The sequence below is a fragment of the Protopterus annectens genome, chromosome 2.part2, assembly GCF_019279795.1.
Source record: "Protopterus annectens isolate FY-2018-M chromosome 2.part2, PAN1.0, whole genome shotgun sequence".
In the NCBI taxonomy this organism is placed as follows: Eukaryota; Metazoa; Chordata; order Ceratodontiformes; family Protopteridae; genus Protopterus; species Protopterus annectens.
The window spans coordinates 166,060,870-166,078,369 of NC_056730.1; the positions used below are offsets into that span (position 1 = coordinate 166,060,870).

The window sequence follows — 17,500 nt, forward strand, 5'->3', positions numbered from 1 at the left end:
AAATTAGTATTGTTTCAATCTTTGATGTCAACCAGAAGTGCTCTTCGCAGCACCTGCAATGTGCCCAGTAATGACTCCTTCTGCAATTAGTATGGGGTTGCATGGATTGTTAACATATCTAAATACAATTGTAGATTCCTTTTTATAAGACCCATTGTTCTTGCTACTATTGGAACTGTCTAGATATCATTTATCCACATTGCTCTCATTTCTGCCTGCAAATCCTGATATTTTATGACTTTGCGTCTCTCTGTACACAAGCCACTGTAGTCACTGGGTGTGGCGATTTCAATGATCATTGCTACTTTTGTTTTCTTTTCTTGGACTACTATATCCAGTTTTCTAGCATCTATTGTTTGCACTGTTGGTAATGGGTGTTCCCATGTGATATAAACTTCATAATTTTCTATGATGCTTTGTGGCTCATGTTTCCAGTGTTTTTTCCAGCCACTTCAATACCATAATGTTTGCACAATTCCCAATGCAACAGTCTTGCCACATTATTATGCCTTTCAGTATACAGTCCTTCTGCCATTAGTATGTCACAACCAGCAACAAAATGTTTCCAATTTGGTTTTACAAAACCTACATTTGTCTGTTTGTCCCACATGTTCAATGGACTTTGTAAACCAGTGTGTACGTAGCCCACTATCTTGGGCCGTCAATATTAACCTTTCATCTCTTGGTTTGAATTCGCCTCTCCTTAACCATTCCTGTGTTCCTTCCCAATCAACATGAGGTTCTTCCAGATGTTTTCTATACTTACAGCTATATTTATGCATTTTCCACATTGCTTGCCTTCTCATCTGGTCCTTCACCTTATATTCTTTCTTTTGTTTTTTGGCACATTCAGTTGCTGCCTGATTTTTATCTACTGGTTTGATTTCCATTCCTGCTTGACACCAATATGCTTCTGTTAGATTAAGGAGAGAAGTCATCTTAGATTTATTCTCATGTTTCAAAATTTTCACTACATTTGGGTCTTGTGAGGTCAACAGATAGGTGTGGGGTCCCATGATTGCAGATCTATACATGTAATCAATTTCAAGGAGGCCCATCCCTCCTTCGGAATGGGGAATATATAATCATGGTATACATTGATTTTTATAAATCATTTGGTGAGCATAAAGCATCCTTCTTGTTTTCCTATCTACTCTATCCAACATGGTTTGGGCCAGTCAATCACTCCAAAACTGTAAGTTGGGACAGGAAGAGCAACATGGTTTATAGCTTGGATTTTGTTCCTAGATGTCAACACAGTTTTCAGGATTAATTTAAGTCTTCTAAGGTATTCCTTACTAAGTTTTATTTGTATTTGTTCATGTTTTATTATTGATCCTTCATCAATTCCCAAATATTTATACACTCCCTCTTACTCAAGTTCTTTTATATCACATTCTTGACCCAAACTGATGTTTTCTTGGTGCTGCGATTTTCCTGCTTTAAATATTGCTTTTGCACATTTATCAAAAACAAATGACGTTCTTATATCATCTGAAAAAGTTTTGACAATCTGCAGTTGTGCTTTCAGCTCCTCAGCTGATGAGCTATACAGTTTTAAATCATCAACAAAGAGAAGATGAGAAGTCTTTACACTTTGTTGTTTTCTAGGAGCCAAATTGTAGCCATGGTCTAAGCTGTCAAGTAAACAGCTTAATGGGTTAAGGGCAAGGCAGAATAGCAACAATGACAGAGATTCATCCTGGATTATCCCCCTTTGAATTTTTATCCTTGGGATAATAATTTGTCCTTTATCATGGCTTAATTGCAAAGTGGTCTGCCACTGTTTCATGGTCACTGTAATGTAGTCAGTCAGTGCAGGGTGTATCTTATACATTTTTAAGCACTCTTTTATCCATGAATGTGGAATACTATCAAATGCTTTTTTGTTGTCAATCCATGCCATATTTAGATTCTTCCGCTTTTTACAGTTCTCCACTATAACTTTATTTAACAACAAATGATCCTTTGTTCCATATGACTTTCTTTTATTGCCCTTTTGTTCTACTGTCATAATTGAGTTTTCTTCTAAATGACTATAAACTCTGTCAGCATCAATTCCCATGTATAGCTTATACGTTAATGGAAGGCAAGTTATTGGTCTAATATTTTTAGGGAAGCTTGCAGGTTCACACAAGTAGGAGTATTGTTTTTCCTGTTGTTAGCCAGGTTGGTGTCTGCTTGGGGTGCACATATAAATAGTTCTTACTCTTGTCTAAATCTTGTGCAAAGATGTTAATACTTTTAACCAAAAGGTAGGTACTACATCTGGGCCTGTGGTTTTCCAATTAGAGGCTTTTCTTAACTTTTTTTCAATCTCTCTGGCTGTTACTTCATCCCATTTCATATCCTATACATTTAAACTTCTTATTCTCTCTTTTAATTCTTCGATCCATTTAGTGTTTTTATTATGTTCCACAGGATCTTCATAGATACTTTTCCAAAATGTATCTATTTCTTCTTTTTTGGGTGGTCTTTCATTTCCTTTTACCTTATTTCCCAGTTCTCTATAAAACTTTTTTGGGTCATAAATAAATTGCTTATTTTGTACTTTTTCTTTATATTTATCTGCATAGCTTCTAAGTTTTTCCAACTGTGCTGACATTTTTAGTTTGTTATTTGTAACAGTGCATGATAGATCCTGGTCTGTTCTAATACTGCATATTTTCTGTTTGGACATACAAGTTGAGTAAGAACAGACTCAATAAGATAGCCATTGTCCATAATCTGGAAAATAAACATGTTTAGACAGAGTACATAATGAAAAAAAAAAAACTTGTCTGGAAAGTCTGATTTTCTTTTTTAGTATAATGCATTTTTTTCTTATTTGGACAAAGAAAATAATTTATTATAAAATGGAAAATTTTAAATTTATGTTGCTTAGGTAGTTTTCATTTAATGGAATTTTTATTCATAAGGAAATGATACAGTGTCTATTAATTCTAATATAAGAAACCTCAAAGGCAATACACAATTATGTGTAGAGCTCATTGTAAATGGACCCACCTATAATGAGCCAGAAGATATAACAAACCTCCTGGCTGATAAATTCAGCTCCAGCTTTACCCCTCTCTCCCCCTCACCCTTCTCTCAGGAAATACCATCAAATATAACTCCCCCTACTTTCACTAGGGAACAGGCCCTTAATGCTCTCTCTAAGACCACTGCATCAATATGCCCAGACGATATCCCAGGATGGCTTCTAAATAGCAATAATCATGACCTATCAAGGTCTCTGGAATTACTATTTAACTGTAGCCTCCAAATAGGCTTCATGCCTCATGAATTGAGAACAGCAACGGTCATTCCTCTGCACAAAGGTAGGCCATCTACAGACCATGGAAACTACAGATCCATAAGTCTCACTTGTCTTACATGTAAAGCCATGGAAAGAATTATCTTGGAAACGATCAGGCAGAGATATAGTAAACCTCCAGACACTGTATTCAACCCAGTTTAGTTTCATCAAGGGGAGATCATGCCTACTCAAACTGATGGCCTTTTTTGAGAAGGTAACAAAAGCAATGGATAAGAGGAAAATGGTTCACACTGCCTACCTTGACCTGGCCAAGAAATTTGATACAGTACCCCACTTGAGAATTGTTGACAATCTCAAGAGGTGAGGTACAAACTCATATGCCACCCTGTGGATAGCCAACTGGCTCGCAGACAGGACCTGGGAAGTTAGAAATGGGATGTTCACCTCTACAAAGGGACTTGCCACAAGTGGAGTCCCTCAGGGATCAGTCCTTGTACTGCTCCTTTTTGGCATTTACTTCTCTGAAGTCAAGGCCAATATCAGTGTTCTCTATGGCAAATTAGGAGCTGTCACTGAATCCCACACTGGCACAAATGTTCTCCAGGAGTGGCTGATGCAGACAAACAACTGGTTTCAGAGGTATGGTCTAAAATTAAATGCCAAGAAATGCTTAATAGTATCCTTTGGAAAGTCATCCACCCCTGGTAACTATCATATTGACAACTCACCCCTTAGAGCTGACCCAGTAGTCAAGGACTTAGGGACACACATAGATAGTAATTTAGCCTTTGACCATCATGCATCTACAGTAGTGAGGAAATCAGTCTATGTTGCACAACTTATGAACAAAGGTATGGCATCTAAGTCCAAGGAAGTAATTGTTCCATTGTATTTGGTATTCATCAGCCCTATCACTGAGTACAATGCCCCATTTGGTATGTAACTAACCAGGCATATCCAACAATTGGAATATCCACAGAGGTTCCTCACTCAAGGTCCTATCCCTGTATTCTGTCTCCTACAGGCTTTTGAGGGGAGATTTATGCCTGGCATACAGGACATTGCCAGACCTCACTCTGATGGACCTCCTGTATATCTACAAAACAAACAGCACCAGAATTGCATGTTCTAAAGATTTAATCCATGCCTGTGATATAAATAGGACCTGCTGGAGAAACAAGTATACATCCCAGAGTCTACCCTGTCTATGGAACAGGCTCCTCATCCATGTGAAGCAGAGTTCTTCCCTAACCCAATTCGAGTTCAACTTGGCTAACTGGATGGGGAACAGGGAATTCATCTCCCAGGCCCCTGCTTGTAAATGTTTCATCTCCTGAACCCCTGCTTACACTTATCAAGGGTATCAGAACTTGTCAGAGATTTGGGATGCATGGATAAGCTTAAAAAGACCCTTGTGGTTGTTAGCATAATAAACATCTATGGACCTATGAACCTATGAAAATGTGTCATGTTTATGTCTTATGAACAGTGTTTGTAGCTTGTGTCATTTCTTCTTAGGAAGAGCAAATCCAGTTATATAATTATCTTGTACCATCTCACAAGTTAATTGCTAAAGAAAAGGGAATTAACTATATAACATCTAAAGAGTCACACAATTGGGGGATTCAACAAAGCCTACCCAGTTGTATTTCACTGTGTTTGTGTTGCTGTGCGATGTGCACATGGACATAGTAAGATATGAATTCAATAAGTGCCATGTAGAGGCGTACACACCCCATGGAAAACAGTTAAACATAGTAGCATGCTAACTGCTGCATAAGCAGCTGGATAGCATGCTAATGAACCCAGGAAACATGGTGGAGTGATTCAACAAAGTAGGAAGCAACTGTGTAGACTCTGTACTGGTGTTCTGTGTGTATTCAAGGGTACAACTGTTCTATGGGGGGGCAAAGCTGAGTTACTGTTATGGCACATACAAGCATAGACTTCATTTGGGGCAAGCAAAGGTGAGTTACTGTTATGGCAAAAACAAGAATGGACTGTTCTTTGGAGGGGAGCAAGGAAGAGTTACTGTTCTGGCACAAACACGAATGGACTCTTCTTTTGGAGGGGGGTACAAAGGTGAGTTATTGTTATGGCACAAACACGAATGGACTCTTCTTTTGGAGGGGGGTACAAAGGTGAGTTACTGTTATGGCACAAACACGAATGGACTCTTCTTTTGGAGGGGGTACAAAGGTGAGTTACAGTTATAGCACAAACACAACTGGACTCTTCTTTTGGAGGGGGTACAAAGGTGCGTTACTGCTATAGCACAAGCATGAATGGACTATTCTTTTGGAGGGGGTACAAAGGTGAGTTACAGTTATAGCACAAACACAACTGGACTCTTCTTTTGGAGGGGGTACAAAGGTGAGTTACTGCTATGCCACAAACAAGGATATGTTTCTCTTGTTACTCTCCTCATTTTGCATCCTGCTTGTTGATTGATCTTGTGAGGGTTGTGAAGTCAGAAACTACAATGTGTATCATTATTTTCTAACTTCTGCCTTCAGTGATTTTCCAGTGCAAACATATGATGCTAAACCAAGGGCCTGCAGTGATCATCAGTACTTTTGAGTGGTATGGCTTTGTGAATCTTTGATGCCTGAGGACTACTGCTTATTAATGTACAAATATAAGTCAAATAAGTCTCTGGTGTCACATGTTACGGTAATGTTTGTACAAATCTCCACCTTTTACTTGCTTACCGTAACGAGTGTTGAAATATAAGGATATGCCATAATATTATTAAACAATACACTCTAGGTTCAGGACTTACCTTGTAAATGCAGCTGTTGCCACGGTGTTAACCCAGGGCTGACTCTGTCTGATGCAAGCAGTACACAGCCAAAACACGGGAAGGTAAAGGTTGTGTGAGTTGCCTGGCATCAATGTTATTATATATATATATATATATATATATATATATATATATATATATATATATATATATATATATGTGAGTAGGAGGAAGGCTTTAGGCCCCTTGGTGGTGAGTGAGTATGATATGCATTGTCTCTTAGCCAAAGCAAAGGCATATTGAGCTTGCTTATGTCTGTCTACACCCACAGCAGCTGGTGATTCCCCCTCTGACTTCTCATCTGCCTATGGCTGTGGTCACCTTGGTATTGATGGTGTGATGTGTGCTCCTTCCAATTTGCTGATCCTGCTGCAGCTATTTCCTCAAGATTATGTTGTGTAGCATGACGCATACTGTGACAATTTCTGTACATGTCCGTGGATTGTACTGCAGGGTTCCCCAGATGTATTTAGGTACTGGACGCATGACTTCAGCAGGCCAGACACATGGACTATGACATTTCTGGTCTGAGCATATGCCTCATTATGGTATTCTTCCATGGGTGTGTGTGTGTTTCTGATGGGTGTCATCAGCCACGGTTCCAGTGCATAGCCTGCATCCTCGTAGATTACCCTGTGGGTTATCCCCCCTAGCAAACATCTGATGCAGTTGAGATGTGTGCCAGATATGTGAGTCATGGTTCATAGGTTCATAGGTTCATATGTTCATAGGTTCATAGATTAGTACTAAGCTAACTGCCCTTGTGAGCCATTTTAAGCCTAGCCAATTATCCCTTGCGAGCCTCAAACCCTGCACCTTGTGTTTGTAAGGCAAACACCTTAACCATTAGGCTACCCTCCCAACCCCCCAGCACACATTCAAGATGATTCCCTTGGCATTTCACATGACTTGGCATACTAGCCCTCACTGCTAATGTAGAGCCTACCCTGTTTCCTAGGTGGTGCCTTCATTTCTACATGAGTGTAATCTGTGGCACTCAGTACTGCAGGGTAGTGGGCTACCTGGTAGAGCTGTTGCATCTTTATGTCCCTCTTCTCAGAACTATGGGGAAAATATATGTGCTCACTGGCATGTTGGAGCACAGCATCCAGGAATTGGTGGAGGATTCAGGATGCTTGTGCCTGTGATACCCCCAGCATATCCTCTGTTGGTCTCTGAAAGGTACCTGTAGCTAATATTTTAAGGATACACGTACCTTAGTTTCCACTGGGATGGGTTCCCCTTGGTTGGCTCTGAGTTTAAGGCAGCAAAGGTCTCAAAGTTCCTGTAGTGTGTCCCTGTTCACCCTGTAGCACTCTATAATTTCTGCATCATGTAGGTTGTGATAAGCTAAACGTGGCCTGCAAACTCTTCTTCTTCTTGGCCTAGGCCTATTGGCAGCAGCAATAGCATTGGCTTCAGCCTCTGGCACATACAAATGGAGTAAAGCAGCATCAGTCCCTAACAGTCCATCTTTGTCTGTAATCCAAAGTTTTGACATCTGCAGAAAAACCAGGATGGAGTCTACATTGATGCTTTAAAGCTTGTTAAATAGCTCCACAGTGTTGTATTGGTTGATTAGCATGTGATTCATCTGCTTATTCTGTAATTTGTATCTATGAAAAACAGACAAAGACACATGTACTCCATTAATAATCTACACTATTATAAAAAAGCAAACGTGTAGATAGCCAAACTGATGGTGAGCAGAGTTGTATATGTTTGAAAGACTGCAAAAATGCTTTTTTCTTCAGGATATATCTGCACAGAGGAGTACCGAACTTCAGTAGGTTTGCTACCATTTTGTCCCCTACATATTGCATATCATGAATATATTTAAGAATAGTGTGAAGCAAAGGCTTTTACATTTTTATCCACATACATTAGCTAGAAGTGTACTAATGGCATGGGCATGTTTGTCAAGCCATTTCAGAAGTACGCATGACTGACAATACATGAAAATAGAATGTTGGGTGATAAATATGTACAAATGTGTAAGGAACCGGTCCTTTGATATCTCTTTTAGCATTTCAAAGAGGTTTTGTTAGCAAAATGGGTCATTTGCCTGTTCTTTTGTAGAGGGAGCAAGGATGAGTTACTGTTATGGCACAAACAAGAACTGACTGCTCTTTGGGGGGAGCAAAGGTGACTCATTGTTATGGCACAACAAGGATATGTTGCTTTTGTTACTCTCCTTGCTTTGCATCTTGCCTGTTGTTAGAATTTTAGAATTTCACATCTCTAGACTGTTTTATGTTTCTCCAGTGGGTAATACTGACTGGCTACCTTTTCTGTTTTATCTGAAAACAGTTATTTTGTAGTTATGTGATACTTTCAGGACAGCTACAAGTATGTCACTCAGGCATGGCAATCCATGGAGACCCCCCCCTTCACTGATTCTGAAAATAAAATAATATTTGATGGGTTTAGCAACATGGTACTTTTCTCCTGGAAAAGAGATGGTGAGATATGAACTGTAGGATGTGAATATGGCAGCAGATTGTTCATGATGTCAGTGCTGTGGGTGACCACAGCAGAACATACAAGCAGTTGTACCACAGGGCCACTGACATGATAACACATGCAAGGAGGTGAAAAACTAAAGTGGTCCATGACCAAATGGATACAGGGAGATGGCCTTTTAGGGAACCACCTCTGACCTCCAATGAAGAGTCCCTGGCCAGTCAGAAAGATCCAGATAGCTCCCATGAGAGTGCAGTACAATATGTCCTTGGATGTGGGCACAACACCTTCTGAGACAGCAAGCACTTCCCAGGAGGAGCTTCCAGGTAAGCTTTGATATCTCAGCAACTGAAAATTTTGTATAGTAAAACAATTGAAATTAATACGTTCATTCTGTATCAACATATATTGTTTAGGGGGTTGAAAATTGCTGCAGTTGTAAGCTTTGTTTGGAGTTGTCAGCCACGTTCTTGTTCAAAGTACCATTAATACAGATATACAGGAGTAAATGTATTACCCCCTGTGTTACCATTAATTGTGATGATGTTGCCTTTACAGCTTGCTTAACTTCTTCCTGGACCATCTGGAGTACAGTGCAGTATGTCTTCTGCAGATGGTAAGCCAAATATTTTTATGTCAGTAATGCTGAGCGATTTAAAGAAATATTGTAGTTTGTGACTTGATCTGAAGCCTGTTGTGCATATTGCTGTACTGTCTGTAATAGTGGCAGTACTGTTAGTTTGTTAACATATATTGAGCTATAATAGTGCAGGTATTAATGTACTCATGTGTTTCATGTTTTTTATCACAGGCCATCATGAGAATGGGAGTGTGGGCCCTGTACCACCTGATGTCAGTGGATCAGCAGACTCAGATGATGATGGTGGCCAAACTGAGGCACAGTCAGGGGCTGCAGAGGGTGAATTTGACACAGAGGTTGACATACAGCCATCCACTGCATTCCATTGGACAAAGCCAGTAGGCCTATGCCTACCCAGTCCACTGAGCCAACAGATATCAGACAGGTGGAGGACGAAGACATTGATCAAGGAAGTGTGGCTACTGTGGCTTCAGTGCTATTGAGGCTGTCTGTAGCCAAAGTGTGGGTGAGGTGCCACCCGGAAGGATTGATAGGGGTGCTCAGAGGGGGCCTGCTGCCCTTCCTCCACCTGTTGCATGTGTTACCTCCCGTGCCACTCAGTGTATGTTTAGGGCCATCATGGAGACACAGGCACATTCCAATAGGTGCTCCAGATAAATGCTAAGGGTTGTGGATGTGGCAGTCTGACATGCATGACTGACTCCACTGTGTTGCTGATTCACTGAATCGGATGAATGACATGTTGGAATGAGGGGTGTCTGTGATGGACCGATGGGTGTCTGACATGGAATGAGCAGTGTCTGTGATGGAACATCATCATCTGCTGTCAGCCAATGTGGCAGTGACCGATCATGCTCCAATAGTGGCAGTAGTTCCACTGCTCCATTAGTGAGTCTATTTTCCACACCCAGACATGGTAGGCCATGAGAGTGTGGTCCTGTGCATCCCCTTGTAGGAAGCTCATCTAGCAGACATCAGTCATGTTCGGGTAGCAGCACCGCATCTGACCGTGGGCATGGACGTGCCAGTGCAACTCCTGGCAGAGCCAGTTCATGTAGTCAGGGATGACAATGATCACCTGCCACCTCTACCATGCACAGTTCACACCTGTTCGACAGACCAAGACATAGACCTAGCACAGAGCTTGGCTGTGTTCATGCAGGCACTCACACATCAATTTCACCTGGAGGACCCCTACAGACACACAAATAACAGTTACTCCATTTGTCTCACTGGCCATTTGTTGTTTTATTCCAATGTCTGCCTTCTTCTCCTTCTTACTCACACTCTCACTGACCTTCAGTGTCAGCCTAGGTTTTCTATCCCTCCCCCCAACACCATGTGCAAGTGATGATAACTGTGTCCCATCCCTGTTTTCTATGTTTTGAATTCAGGGATACAAAAGTTATGCCTAATGCTCAGGGTGCATAGCTAACTTAGTGCTTAGTGTGAAGGCTGCCACCCCAGCTAGCTGGAATTTTGTAAATAATTCTATGTCATTTGTGAATAGTAATATGATTTGTATGTTTGTTTTACAAATGTAAGAAAACTATGTTATGTGTATATTAAACTACTGTTGCAGAAGTGTGTGTTGAACTGTATGTTCTGTACTGAGCTTCAAGAATGTAACTACAATGTACCCTGCTGAAAAAGAGCAGAAATGTGTATAAACTATATGCCTGTGCAAATGTATGTTTTCATAGCAGAAGCTGGAACACGTAGAGTTAACTTGCAAAACTCTGAGAAAATAAGTTGAAATTGTTTATGACTGTGCTATAAAGTTAGCTAATGCAAAGAGACAGGATGTCTAGAGCGAGGAGGTCTTTCTATTGCCTGGAAACAGAAATAATTACAGGTTTCAAAGGTAAAAGTGCTTAACTGTTTTACGACTTCCAGTTCCAGGCAAACTTCTGGGAGATAAGTATTTCTGACACAGAGGTGCTAAATTTTAAGTTTCTGTTAATCTGGGAACTGAAGACAGAGGTGACAAAGAATGATGCAATCTGAAATAACCCAGCAGAAATGTTTGATAGTAATTTAAGAATTATCTCAGAGAGTGAGTCTGTGCATTTTGTATTTGTTTTTGGACCTAGAAACATCCTCTCATCATCACTTCTCATCTGTATTTGCCTTGCTCTGTAAGTAAGTCATTTAGGGCATAGTATATCTTAGATATGGATATGAATGCAGTAAAAATTAGTTTAGATGTTTTCTGTATTTATGTGAGACTGTCCTGCAATGTTGTTTTAAAGTATTTCATGTGATTCTGAACTCTGCTGTCACTGTGTTAAGTTATTGGGCATTGCCTTGTTCTTTTATTTATTATTAAATATATTTAAACCTTTTAATTGTGGCTGGTTTGTTTAGAGATATTTAGGCTCTTAGAGTACTTGCATATGTATCTGGTGACACTGTATAAGCCACACCTAAATAGCCTTAGTCTTAGACACACTTACCGTTTGGATAATAGTAATATTACACAGTAGAATTGGTCATCCTTTGGGAAGGGCCTTATAGTAGCTGATAAAGAGTGGTTAGTGGGAGCCAGTACTACCTTATAGTCTGGGCAGAAGGGGGCATAGCTAGTGAACCTGTACCAGCCTGCCCCAGGAGATTCTGTGTGTTTGCATATAAATCAAATCTCAAAGTGTGTGTGTGTGTGTGTGTGTGTGTGTGTGTGTGTGTGTGTGTGTGTGTGTGTGTGTGTGTGTGTGTGTGTGTCAGCTACATGGGCAGGGACATGAAGCACTGGTTGGACAGAGAGGGTGCTGGAGGTTTTGGCTTGAACACTTGGCTGCAATCTTAACCTTATACCTGTGCCAGTGGGAGTCTTACTGGGGATCTGGAGAGAGAGGGAGAAACCAGCCCCAGACTAACTGTGATCTCTGTGTGCTCTTAAGGGAAATTGTAGTTTACTGTGTGTGTACTTGTCATCCTCCCAATGTACATGTACCTCAGTGGTGCTAGTGGTGAGGATTGAGGCTCCTTGATTACTGGGCCAGTGCAGGGGCATCACACTTTGTATAGCTGCATTTCTGTTGTTGAACTAACTGGTCATTGTACCTTTGACTTATATTGGCTTTTGACAGTTGGACAGTTGATAACATCAAAATTTCACAATGTTATAGTGAATGCTCTTGCCAGGCAGACGTCACATAATCCTATACAATAACGTTTACAATGACATGGCTTTTAATCTATCTACATACTTTATGGCATGTTGTCTAGACTCTGTGTTATCTTGTTGAGAAAGCCCTGCGGTCCCTCCAGCTCCTACATGTGCCTAGTGAGATACATGTAAAAAAGAGCACTATACTCTATTAGTGCTGTACTGCAATTTGAGTACAATGCTGTCATAGAATCCTAAGATTTCAGTATGATGGTGTGACTTATGATGTGCACAACAGATACTTTCAGTAACAGTTTGGACACTTGGTGGTCAAAGTTCAGATTACTATCTTAATGTGTTCCCAGTGCTTACATCACTGGGTTTCTGCATAGACTGTTGACAAAGCTGTGATTAACATGAAACTCCACTTTTCAGGCAGACAACATTACAAGCACACATTTCTGAATCTATATGTAGATTGTGTGCCTTTGTCACTATTTAGTTGTATGTGGTAGCACCTCCTGTGCTATGTTATCACCATTGGTGGACTCAATGATTGCACACAATATGCAACAAACTTCATAAACCAAAGGTCATATACATTAGCCTGAACTGTTGAGAAATACAGTTCAAATAGTGAAGGGCCAGGCACAGATCCCTGATGTTTGCCAATGGTGACAGCTCTACTGGTACAGGATGATTCACCAACTGTCGCATGACGTGTTCTGTCAGTGAGCAAATTTTTTATCCATCAACTGACAAAAGGTTAAGTCCCCAGCGTGGGGCTTTTCTCAATGATACCTGCATGTGTGATTGTGTCAAAACCCTAGGCCAGATCACAATAGGCAACATGCACTGCCTTGCCTTCCTCCAGGCCTATCATATGGAGCCAATGTGCTGTGATAACATCACAGATCAGCTATGGCATGACCCTGCACATACACCTTCCTGATGTGGTGGAATGCACAGTTCAACACACCCTCCACATGGCCTATGTTCCCCTACAAGGGTGTACATCAACATGCATCCACCTGCAATCAGGGGCAGCACCTGATGCATGCATATATAGAGACATCCTGACACTCTTCCACTGTGAGGTAGACTAACATGTCATCATGGACCTCTTCTACATGTATACTAGTAATTTTCCAGGTGTATGCAACAGACTTGTGTGAGTTTTTACTGCTACGTCAGGTCCATTACATCTGATTGATGTCCTCAATGAGGTCATTGAGGGCATGCATGATGACAACAGTATCATCTTGTGGAACTTGAACAGGTGAAGGCATTTGACAAAAAGTCACACTGTGGTATTCAATCAACACTGTCACATGTGGCCATAAACAGCTGTATCACCAAATGGTTAGACTGGTGTATGACATACTAACATCTCACTATGTTGAAATGTGTGACGTGACATATATCTCAGGTCCAGTGATCAGGTCAGTACATCAGGAGTGTCAGCTAGGCCCTTGCCTGCCCCTTGGTTAAGTGATGGACATCACAGATGACATACACATGCTGTGTCCAAACAGCTGCCTGAAGAACTGCAGCTTGTGGGCAATCATTGACTACCAATATGGTGTTATTATAATACATACAGTATCAACACATACCAGAGGCTGTGGCCACAGCCATGACAACACCTGCATTGTAGAGACACATGGAGGGATGCCTTGCATCAGAAAACAGACACATCACCCAAGTATTATGTGGACATCATACCCTATAATCAGACCAATAGGTATGTGACCTGTGTTCTGGGGTAAATGGTAACTGGTACATCTGTCAGCGTATGGTCACAGTACTGACTACTCCCTTGACTGTAACACAAGTACTGGGTATGTGAAGGACATGCATATCAGAGGGCATACTAACAACATGGTTCCCAGCCTTCATCACACCAATAACTGAGTACAATGCACTCTTCTCCATGTACCTCCCTACACATGTTCCAGTGATGTGTAATATAAGTGCACCACCTTTATGACAGTGTGCTATAACACAGCTTATTGTCCATATCTAAGTATTCTTTCTGTGGGGTATACATGACTGTCTGATGGTGCAGAATAACAACAAAGTTGTTACACCAGATGCATGTGTGCTACCTGTTCACTTTATGCACACACTGCATACATAGGTTTTTGACAACATTAATGGGATATATATCATTTGTGACAATGTGAATTGTGCCATTGATATATGCCATGCACACAAGGCAACTAATTTGTAGTGCCCATATTGTCACATATAAGTATAGCAATGTCTCTCCTAACACCTCCTGCAGATATTACATTACCAGGACAGTGTGCGTGGTTACTCTCACAGAGTGTGGATGTATCATACTAGTTGTCCAGTGTGTGTGTAGGCTCATCTGTTTTCACTCCACATCACATATGTTATATCATGGGCATGGGATTAGTGGTGGTATTATTCAGATATTGTCCATGACTGTTGTTGGTTTTTGTAATGTTTGCCATGATCCTTTAGCTGTGGCCACTGTACTGGAGACCTCTGCTGAGAGTACACTCATATTCAAGTATGTCAGTTTGCACAGCTTCCCAATATGCACCCTACCTCAATTGTAAGTCAGATCCCTGATTGATGTCCTCTGAATTATTCATGTAAGGATGGTTATCTCACACATACATCCTTCCCATTGTTATGTCACCTTATGTGTCAGTCACAGACAATACATTTTCACTGTACAATCCATACTGTACCATATAGATATGTGCTTGGTGTTGCTGCTACAACCATCTTCCATTGACATGTCCTCCTCTGTTGAACATGCAGGAGTTTCCCCTGTACTCTTTCCCTGTGTTCATTCCTACAGTTTATCTGTGTGTCCCTATTCAATACACACACTTCCCCTGAGTGACCATGTTGCATGGCAGTCCCATGTCCTGTTACATAACATAGCTTCAGTACAGAATGCCAAGAATGGGATATCACAATACTCAGCACTGTAGGTACACTGTCCTGTACTGTGCTTGGACCATATACTTCAGATTCATACCTCTCAAATGTCCAGATATTCCCAGGATGTTCAGATATTTTTCTTATCAAATATGTGGCTTTCTGCCATATCACTGGGATGATCTCTGGACTGTTGTGACCCAGTATTACAGACATTTGGGTGCATTCCTGTCAACTGTCCTCATCTGTGCAGAATGTCCAGTTTTTGTCTCATATTTGTGATCTTTTTCTCATAACATGTTTTCCTGACAAATCATTGGCATGTCATTACAGAGTGCAGTCAGTAACTGATGATTGACATTTGAGTTTCAATCTTCATGCTCTTCAGTTCATGCTAATGTGCAACCTATATATTCTATCAAGTTCATAAATTTGGACATGGAATATTTAAAATTTGTCCCTATTTCTGACCCTTTGTCTCCCTATTTTTAGGCTTTGTCCACATTTCTCACTTTAAGAAGTTGAGAGTGTTACATTGTAACACATTCCTATGTGGCATCTATGTCAAACATCTCCCTATTACTGGTTATTTGTCCTGTCATTAAGTTGGCCTCTGTGCAGATATGTTGCACTAACAGAACGACAGCTATTTGTACAGCCAGACCTCTCAGCTGTACAGATTTTTTCAGAATGTCCAGATTTTGCCTCATATTTTCATTTGTTTCTCATACAATTTTGGTTTTCTGGCAAATCATTGTTAAAGTATTGAGGGTTTAAGTTTGAAAATAGTGACAGATATTTGAGTCTCAGACTTCCTAGCATTCTGAAAATTCATGGGAATGCAAATCCTGTCATTCTATTAATTGTCTAAGTTTGTAAGAACAATATTTAATAAGTGTGTCCCTAATATACCTCTCAACTGCCCAGATTTTCACAAAATGTCCAGATTTTTGCCCCATTCCTCATAAAAGTTATGGTTTCCTGACAAATCACTAGTATGATCTGAAAATCAAAGTCACTAAATAATGACATGCCTTTGAGTTTCAGACTTCATGTCCTTCAGAAAATGCACGCTAACATAAATTTTGTTATTCTAGCAACTTTCTAAGTTTATTTCAAATGTGTCCCTACTTTTGGCCCTTTGCCCCCACATTATGTCATGCTTTGTCCAGATTTCTTGTGCCAAGAGGTTGAGAGGTATGGTCCCTAGTTGTGATCCTTTGTCCCCACATTTTTAATGGCTTTTGTCAATATAGTTTGCTCTACGAATTTCAGTAGTATGTGTACCATACCTCTGAACTCTCCAGATGTTTGCAGAATGTCCAAATTTTAAATTATTGGTCTGTTTCTCATAAAATTTGTGTTTTTTTGCCATATCACTGGGATTATCACAGGACTGAACTCACTAAATAATTACAAACACTTCAGTTTCAGATTTAAAATCCTTTAGAAAATGCATTTTAACACAAATCCTGTTATACTAGCTCATTTCCAAGTTTAAAAGATCTGTCAGCCATTATCTCCATTATGTCAGTCTTTGTCCAGATTTCTTGATCTAAGAGGTTGACAGCTATGATGGGTACAGCTCTGGTGATCATTGTGGCATTCCGCGGAAATCCGCAGATGGTATGTGCTCTCCTTTACACGGACTCAGTGTCCACATTCACTTACATGGTTTTGAGGTCAGCAATGATGTTGTGAGCCACAAAGCCTAGCTTAGGTGTGCCATGTCTCATTAATATGTATTGTGCACTGCAGTATGCTGAGCACCGTTGCGGTAACAGGTACACTAGGTGTAATCTGTGGAGAGTCTACACTGAGATTATTGAATACTGGCCAATGTATTCCTGCCTAGTCAGTCTCAACTTTTTTCCATGTTATAACTGTAATTAGAAAAATATTTTACAGAAATTAAGAAAAGACCAAATTACAGATTAGTCAGCCAACAATGTGCACCATAAAACAGAAAGCAGCACACTACCATATATTGCTTAAAAAATGTTTCCTATAAATGGGATTCATGATGCATGTGTGATCAATAATAGAACCAAGTATTTTGCAAGTGGTGTGGCATGTGACTTTGAAAGAGAAATCACTCTAGAAGGATGATATGTGCCTGCATTTGGGAATATGAAAAATGGTATGTATGAAAAATACATTTTACTGAATCAAGGGCCTAGTTTTAAAAGTAAAATACTGATTTCCCACTCTCCAGGAATGTTTGCTTTGTCACTACATGTGAGAAAAATTTACAACAATCACGGCTACAGCATTTAATATGAGTATATTGAAAAAAGAATTCAAGAACTGTGTTCTACTATTTGTAGAATTTTAAATATTTCTAAA

The 17,500-nt window shown here is 40.3% G+C and overlaps 1 protein-coding gene across 2 annotated transcripts in view; it reads left to right on the plus strand.

Annotated features, from left to right (window-relative positions):
• The window catches only part of LOC122795581, a 245,578-nt gene that overhangs the window by 200,313 nt on the left and 27,765 nt on the right, over positions 1–17,500 (plus strand). The gene's annotated exons all lie outside the window — the stretch shown is intronic.